Raw genomic sequence first — 9,645 nt, forward strand, 5'->3', positions numbered from 1 at the left:
ACTGATGACAGATGGCACTAATATGTGGCACTGATGACACGTGACACTGATGACAAATGGCACTTATATGTGGCACTGATGACAGATGGCACTAATACGTGGCACTGATGACAGATGGAACTAATACGTGGCACTGATGACAGATGGCACTAATACGTGGCACTAATGACACGTGACACTGATGAAAGATGGCACTGATACGTGGCACTGATGACACATGACACTGATGACAGATGCCACTGATACGTGGCACTGATGACACGTGACACTGACAGGTGGCACTGATGACAGATGGCACTAATATGTGGCACTGATGATAGATGGCACTAATATGTGGCACTGATGACAGATGGCACTGATGACAGAAGGCACTAATATGTGGCACTGATGACAGATGGCACTGATGACAGTTGGCAGTGGGGACAGATGGCAGTGGGGACAGATGGCAGTGGAGACAGATGGCACCGACAGGTACTGTGTTCACTTTTTTTCCCGTTTTTTTTCTGACACTCACGCTGCAGCGGTTCGCTCTTCCTCCTCACACGCTGTCTCTGTGTGAGGAGGGAGAGCGGCGATGAGAGATGATCTCATATGTTTACATGTGAGATCATCTCTCATTGGCACCGCTGATCGCACTGTAAACGGCCGCTGTGATTGCCCGTTTACGGCGATCTGTGACTGGCTGTGTCCAAGGGACACAGCCAGCACAGAACTTCCCCGATGCACGCCCGCGGGAGCGCGCAACGCGGAAGTAAACAGCAGGACATTCAGGGAAGGCCACTCGGCAGTTAGCGTCCGCGCTGCAGCCGTCTTTCGGCTATAGCGCGGGCGCGAAGTGGTTAATATCACTTGAAGTAAAAGACAAACAAAATTAAAGGCCAACTCCAGCCACAGACTTTTATCTAAATCCCCATGGCAAAAAAAGTTATCTCACGTTATGGGGTGTAAATATATTTACAGTCCAATTTATAAGTATTTGTAGTAATGAAGATCATCTCTCATATGGCAAGAAAAATTGTGGAATAATAATCAAATTCTTCTAATATTGACACCACAGTGAGTTAATTCGATAAGTGTGCCACCACTGTAAGAAAAACTCGCTTACCAGATGGTAAGCAAAACCAGGCATGTGGCTATAGCCCAGCCAAGGCCTTTGCTTGCACAGAAGATCATAGAGATAAGCTCTGGATGGATGGTTGCATAGATGTATCCAAACATCAATGACACCGCTCAATCCAGGACCATTAGTACAGCAACCCACTCAGCAGTAAACCCAGAAAGAGAGAACTACCATAGTGTAATATTGCCTAATTGGATATTTATTTAAGTAAAAACAACATTGCACTTACACTGTAGAAGTTTAAAAATCACGCATACAATACAGAGCCAGACGGTACAAACAAACTCCCATCCTCCTAACGAGACAGCGTGGTGACGTCAGCATGTATCCTCCTCCAGACGTGCTTCGTCATATGTGACGTTGTCAATGGGGAACGGGTAGCGTGCTGATCCACCACAACCACACCTCGTTCTGAGTTATCGTGTGCGGAGGTTCAAATGCCTTTTTGGATATTGGCAACACATCTCTCATTGAAGAAATAGTGAATCGAACATACTAATACTAAACAAAATTAAAAATATATATATATAAAAATATATAAATATAGACGAACACCTTAAATAGATGTTTAATATGATTACTACTAATATGTGCAAGAAAATAACCTCACCAATTAAAGTATCTCAATACACGAATAGATAGTGCATATATACCATTGGATTTAACCCCTGATATGTTTGTAAATGTAGTGAAAACACCACTTGACTATAAGAAACCACTAATAATAATAATTATTATTAAATTGATCAATAAATAATAAGTAAAGCTAGTGTAAATATATATTTAAATTAAATGTGAATACCAGGCATCTTAATCAATGCTACAGGACATCCTGTGCAGTATGTATTAATGTATAGTAAATATCAATTATTTAGAAGTGCTAAATATATTGAATATTAAGAATCAATAATGAATAAACAAAATTAGCTAATTGTCCTGATGGTCAACCAGCAAATACGTGAACTATTATGTGTAAAACCTGTCACCCTCCTATATAGTGGTCCCCAAAAATTCTAAATATATAGATATATATATATAAAACACACACACACACATATATATATAAAGAATATATAAAAAACTCAAATATATAACTGTAAGACAAATTGAAATCGAACATGCACCAATACTCAGCACAAAAAAACCCACAAACAGATTAAATTTTACAAAAATCCGCACACGTGACTCAGATCGAGTTTGCATCAATAAAGGCGTTTACGTCAACATCAATATTTGACCCATAGGGTACATAGGTTTATACCCTATGGATCCAAACATCTCTAGTTTTGAAATCTCTCTCACTAATGAACTACCCCTCCAATTAGGGCTAAACTTATCTATACCCAAGAACAGAGTATTGGACGGGTCTTTATTATGTACAAGGAGATAATGTTTGGACACCGAATGATTTTTGAATCCAGATTTGATATTTGCGATGTGTTCGTTAAGACAAACCTGTAGGGGGCGTTTGGTCCTCCCTATATATTGGAGGCCACAAGGACATTGTGGCCTCCAATACTATACACACTACTCCCACTGTTGAACAAGTAATAAATGGAGTAATCATGTGCTCCATCTGAGTGCTTGTAGATACAAACTTAGTGGTTCTTCTATGAACACAGCTACTCAGAGCACACCCTACATCTTTTGCATTGATAAAAACAGGTTAATTGGTAAAAAAAAACTGACTTTATGTGTAGGGGGATCAGGTTTTACACATAATAGTTCACAGTATTTGCTGGTTGACCGTCAGGACAATTAGCTAATTTTGTTTATTCATTATTGATTCTTAATATTCAATATTTTTAGCACTTCTAAATAATTGATATTTACTATACATTAATACATACTGCACAGGATATACCCATATTCTTGGGTATAGATAAATTTAGCCCTAATTGGAGGGGTAGTTCATTAGTGAGAGAGATTTCAAAACTAGAGATGTTTGGATCCATAGGGTAAAAACCAATGTACCCTATGGGTTAAATATTGATGTTGACGTAAACGCCTTTATTGATAACTCCTAGTGGGTTTTGATGTAAACTTGATCTGAGTCATGTGTGTGGATTTTTGTAAAAATTTAATCTGTTTGTGTTTTTTTGCAGAGTATTGGTGCGTATGTGCTTTAACTAGTATATGCACCCATGTTCGATTTCAATTTTTCTTACAGTTTTAATATATTCATTTATTTTATTTTTCCTTTTTAATTTTAATTTTAATTTTTTTAAATTTTTTTATTTTTTTTTTTCCTTTTTTTAGCATATGTATGTATAAGTATAACAAATCATTACAGTTATACATTTGGGTTTTTTATATATTCTTTATATATATATGTGTGTGTTTTATATATACATCTATATATTTAGAATTTTTTGGGACTAGGTTCCACTATATAGAAGGGTGACAAGTTTTACACATAATAGTTCACGGTATTTGCTGGTTGACCGTCAGGACAATTAGCTAATTTTGTTTATTCATTATTGATTCTTAATATTCAATATTTTTAGCACTTCTAAATAATTGATATTTACTATACATTAATACATACTGCACAGGATGTCATGTAGCATTGATTAAGATGCCTGGTATTGACATATTCACATTTAATTTAAATATATATTTACACTAGCTATACTTATTATTTATTGATCAATTTAATAATTATTAATATTGGTGGTTTCTTATATTCAAGTAGTGTTTTCACTACATTTGCAAACATATCAGGGGTTAAATCCAATGGTATATTTGCACTATCTATTCACGTATTGCCTGGTTTTGCTTGCCATCTGGTAAGCAAGTTTTTCTTACGATGGTGGCACACTTATTGAATGAACTCACTGTGGTGTCAATATTATAAGAAACTTATAAATTGGACTTTATTAGCACAGCTTCTTCTTTCCTATGTTTTTCTTTGTATATAGCTCACATTAAGCTGCTGCTTACTGAATGTTATGATTAATTTTTTAATTGATACTTTAGCGCAGTGTTTTTTCCCTTTAAAATATTTACAGTGCCTTTGTTTATAATCTGCTCATTAGTTTGCGGGATACTACCATTGAACGTCCAGCTATTCTGAGAGCTGTTTCCTTACTTTCTGTTATAAAACATATCAAATAAAAATGCTAAATAACAAACACTCCCAAAATGACCCCTTTTAAGAAAGCGGACACCCCAAGACCTTATTTTTTCCCACTTTACTTTGGAAATGAAGAAACATGATGGTATTGAGATAGCTAAGGAGTGCTTAGATTTTAAAAGTCACGCACTGAAGCCAAGTGCAAAGTTTCCATTATTACTGGAAGAAAGTTCCCTGGAGGATGAAACTGCATTGCATGTGCCTTGGTAAGCCCATTGATCTGTTCATACCCCTCGCAATCTCGTAAATTAGAGCTGTGCTACCTCCACAGGGAGCTCTATCTCCCACTTTTGCTTATTTACCACATCCCCAATTTCTTCTTCTCTTTTTTTCCTCTCCCCCTTCCTCTCTTCCCCTTTTTCACTCCTGATCTCCATACCCAAAGCCATCCCTGCTACTGAAACAGATTGTCATCAAGTTTGCTTGCAATCATCTATGTCAGCTCCTCCAATGCACCTTTAAGTTGACAACTACTATACTAACTAGCTGATGTTACCAACCAGCACCCGCCCCTATATGGGTTGTTCTACTACTTTCATGTATGCTAATGTACTAGATGGCTTCTTCACTGCCTGTTCCTATGTTTCCTGTTAAAACCAATACACTTCTAAAACAAAAAAACAAACAAAAAATAAAACTGCATTGCATGTGTAGCACTACCCCCGCCGGAGCTGCTTGAGTATGTTTGGTTCTGTACTCTGCCTCTCAAGCCCAAGAACAGTCTCAGCCCCTCTGGCAAACACCCCAAATAAATGACACAAGTTGTAGTAAAACACAGAAATGGTCTTTACTGTGAAATTTCTTAGAAAACAAACAGTAACAGTATGGGTGAACAGTTTACAAATACACAGTGGGGACAGAAAGTATTCAGACCCCCTTAAATTTTTCACTTTTTGTTATATTGCAGCCATTTGCTAAAATCATTTAAGTTCATTTTTTTTCCTCATTAATGTACACACAGCACCCCATATTAACAGAAAAACACAGAATTGTTGACATTTTTGCAGATTTATTAAAAAAGAAGAACTGAAATATCACATGGTCCTAAGTATTCAGACCCTTTGCTCAGTATTTAGTAGAAGCACCCTTTTGATCTAATACAGCCATGAGTCTTTTTGGGTTTAAGTCAGGGCTCTCGCTGGGCCATTCAAGAACAGTCACGGAGTTGTTCTGAAGCCACTCCTTCGTTATTTTAGCTGTGTGCTTAGGGTCATTGTCTTGTGCCACTGTGCTCTTAGGAACCTTAAGTGCAGCAGACATTTTTTTTTGTAACCTTGGCCAGATCTGTGCCTTGCCACAATTCTGTCTCTGAGCACTTCAGGCAGTTCCTTTGACCTCATGATTCTTATTTGCTCTGACATGCACTGTGAGCTGTAAGGTCTTATATAGACAGGTGTGTGGCTTTCCTAATTAAGTCCAATAAGTATAATCAAACACAGCTGGACTCAAATGAAGGTGTAGAACCATCTCAAGGATGATCAGAAGAAATGGACAGCGCCTGAGTTAAATATGAGTGTCACAGCAAAGGGTCTGAATACTTAGGACCATGTGATATTTCAGTTTTTCTTTTTTTAATAAATCTGCAAACATGTCAACAATTCTGTGTTTTTTCTGTTAATATGGGGTGCTGTGTGTACATTAATGAGGAAAAAAATGAACTTAAATGATTTTAGCAAATGGCTGCAATATAACAAAGAGTGAAAAATTTAAGGAGGCCTGAATACTTTCCATCCCCACTGTATCTCAAGTAAGTCAACCGTGTAATAATGACTGAAAATCAAGAGCAATAGAACTCAATGATACTGTCTGGCTGCTTTCAGGGGACTCCGCAAGGCGAATAACCCAGAAAGCAGAGGCAAAACAGATCACAAAATGGCAAACATTGTAATTGATTGACCACCACTCTACTTTGGGCTCTATGAGTCCAAGCAGGAGGAGAGCAGAGAAATGACCCCTTCTTATGTCAGACCTCTCCCTTCTGTTCCCTGACAACACAGTCCCAATATTTCAATAGTGTAACTCCCAAGTTCCGATTACCCCGCTCATACACTACATATACTGAGCCCTGGGCGTATGTGTGTGCCCGTATGGCACCAGGAACTTCAGTCCTGTCACTTACCTTGTGGCAGAGCCTGGCGTGTAGAAGGAGCCCTCTCAGACAGCCCCAGCTCAAGGGCCACTGGTGTTGTGACAGTGGCCGCGAGAGTGCGGTGAGTTAAGAGTGCCTGTAAGATCTTCTGTTGGTTGCAGAGATGTGTGGCAGGTGCATCACCTGAGCTGAGCTGGATGGCTGAAGTAGCAGATGGCAACAGGAACAGTGGATGCAGACACACAGCGGATGTAGGACCAGCATCACCAGGCACTATACAGAGCAGGACAGACGGGTAACTGAATGCAGAGTCAGACAAGTCAGGTTAGCAACAGAGAATCAGATATGAACATAAACAACAGGCAGAGAATGGTCAAGATGCAGGCAGAGGTTGGCAACAGGATATCAGGCAGATGGAAGGTATAAAAAAGTATTTAAGGCAAGCTGGGGTCAACATAGGTGGAGAGCAAGCGTGGTCAGGGTAAGCCAGGTCAAACACAGGAATCAAGCACAGATCACAGGAATAGGTATACAGGTAAATCTGCAGATCAGACAGTGATGCACTAGTGCAGCTGCTGCCCTCATATAGGCTATTTGGCGCCAGCATCAACTTGTACCCAACTGCAAGTCTAAACAAGCCCTCACTCTATCCAAAATGAAAGAAAAAAGTTTTGCAATGTTCTACTTTCTGAAGATAGAAAGAGGGAAGCCACCATAAGGGATACGTTTTATAAGACTTCATTCACATGGGGGTAATTATGTGTACGCCCGTGCGAAGGGCCGCCTTTGACCGCATGGAATGGGCAGGTGTTCCGTGCATCCGCACCACAAATGTGTAAATGCTGCATTTCAGCACTCCATCTCCATCTGAGCCTACATTTAAGAAGACCACTAGAGAGCAACTTAGAGAATAAAAAAAAAAAACATTCGGAGCAATTTGTTCGATTCAGGAATGGAGGAGGAAGGAGGATCCATTTAAACTATAAAGAGCCCTACCACCATAATTGAACCCAGAGAGGGGAGAAGGAGGACAGAAGGAATTTGAGCAGCTGATGAGCCGGGATTTGAACCCCAGCAGTGGAAGGTGTTTTTAGACCTGGGAACACATCCAAACTTAAGGTGAGCGCAGTGGTGAATGGTGTTGGGATTCACTATATGTCATTTAAGACTCACAAGGGTGAAGAAAAGCACAATATAAAGATTACACATTTGAACAATTATAAACGCAGAAGAAATATTGGACATATATTACTTTGTTATTCACTGTATATGAAGATTTGAGTTTATTATTCGGTTTATTATGTCACTGGATGATATTGTTTGGATGTTTAATATTGACTATTATTAGGAGCAGACAATTTTACACTCTTTTATTCATTGTCAGTTGTGGGAACACAATTATTTGGTTTGCAGCCTGCTTGTTTGTTGTTATTTTGTACTTTAAAGTGTAGGGAGCGCGGGATAATACACCAGTTTTAATATTTCATACACTGGAGTTGGAGGGAAGGGCTGCTCTTCTACTCAATATGGAGTACGCTCCCACTTGGGTTCCAGTTTGTTGCTTCTTTCATATTTTGGAATTTTTAACCAACACTCAGTCCAAGTATTGGACATGAGCTTTAAAAGTCTTAGAGAATATGATAATCTCGTCCAAATAGACTAGCACAGTCTCAAATTTGAAGTCTCCCATCACCATTCCATTAAGTGTTATAAAGTGCTTGGGACATTGCTCAGCCCAAAGGGCTTGTAGTTAAACTTGAATAAGCCAAAGGGTGTGATAAAGGCAATCTTCACAATCCTGATCTCTTACTGGGACTTGCCAGTTGCTGATCGCCAAGTCAAGGGTAGAAAAGTACTTGTCTTGCCCCAATGTGGGTGCAGGTGTTCAACTTGCTATAGTCCACACAGAACCATAGGCTTCTCGCCAGGACCGCGGAAGCAGCCCAAGGGCTCTCCCAGATTATCCTGCTTTGCAGCATGTTATGAAGCAAGTCCTTGACCTCCTGACACAGAGCTGGGGAATGTAATTGTACTGCTCCCTGATTGGAGAAATGTGCCCCGTATGAATTGGGTCGTCAATGGCCTCTGTGTACCCATAGTCCTCAAAGCAAGACCAAAAGGTGTTTCTCTAACAGTTGGTGTAGCATCCTTTGCTGTGGAACTTGCATTGGAGTCAATGTAAAACAGTTCACAACAAGCCTGGTGGAAGGAAGCCCAACTGGAAACACTAATAGATGCCAACAGTGTGTAGTAGAGTAGGTTTCAGCTGAAATGACAGCTTCTGTCTGGAGGGATGGAATGCGGCCTGGCTGGTCCAAGCCCAAATGGGAAGGTGTCCCAGGAGAGTGGCAGATCCCTAAGGTTTGCCTCTCCCTCTGCAATGTCTCTGCGATTGAGCACGGCTTGCAGTGAAGAAAGTGGACTGCACCAGCCGACGCGCTATTCAGTCCAATGGCGGCTTTCCGCTGTCAAGCACAGGCAAGGTGGAATTGATAGGGAGTTAGTCTCAGCGTTTCTCACCAGGCTATGCCCACTTGCTAACTCAGTCATGGCTGCTGCTCCTGTTGGGTGGGCAGAGACGGATGGGGATCCCAGAGACTAGATCCCCATGAGGTCCGCCTTACCTGTGAACGAAGGAGCGCGGCAGTGTGCGGATTCCAAAACCGCTTTTGGACTCAATAACAACTATGAATCTGCTCCAGGAGAAACACTTAACAGATTCATGTGCCTGTCTTTGCACTGACACTTTTGGTGTTGTGCCCAGACAGAATTCAAAGGGTGTCTATGACACCCTTTACAAATTTGTTTGATTGGTTTCTATTGAAGTGATCAAAACAGGTATTCGTTGAGCTTTCTAAGTAATTGAAAAACCCTGTACCCTCAGACTATATAATATTCATGAACAGTTTCACATAATCATTAAATCCAATATAGCATTTGATTCTGATGTAGTGGCCAGCTAGAGCGATTATGAAAAAAAAAAACAACGCGTAGGTTTGGGATTTGCTGCCATCTTGTGGCATATGTCATAATTACATGGATTTTCAGAGAATTGTTTTGTAGTAAAAATGCTGCAGAATGTGTATTATATTGTTACACCTTGTAACATTCATGTAACCTAGGAAGCTTAGCATGTCTGTAAGATTACATGTAAGGGTTAGCAGTTAAAAATGTTTTTTACTTTGATTTGTTAAGGAAAAGTGATTTACTAGACTGAACAGGTTAGTTTACTACCCAAACACTGACATAAGCAGATTATTATTTGTTATTATTGGCTCTTATTCACAGTAATATGTAACA

Source organism: Aquarana catesbeiana, linkage group LG01 (genome assembly GCF_042186555.1).
Source record: "Aquarana catesbeiana isolate 2022-GZ linkage group LG01, ASM4218655v1, whole genome shotgun sequence".
NCBI classification, from domain to species: Eukaryota; Metazoa; Chordata; class Amphibia; order Anura; family Ranidae; genus Aquarana; species Aquarana catesbeiana.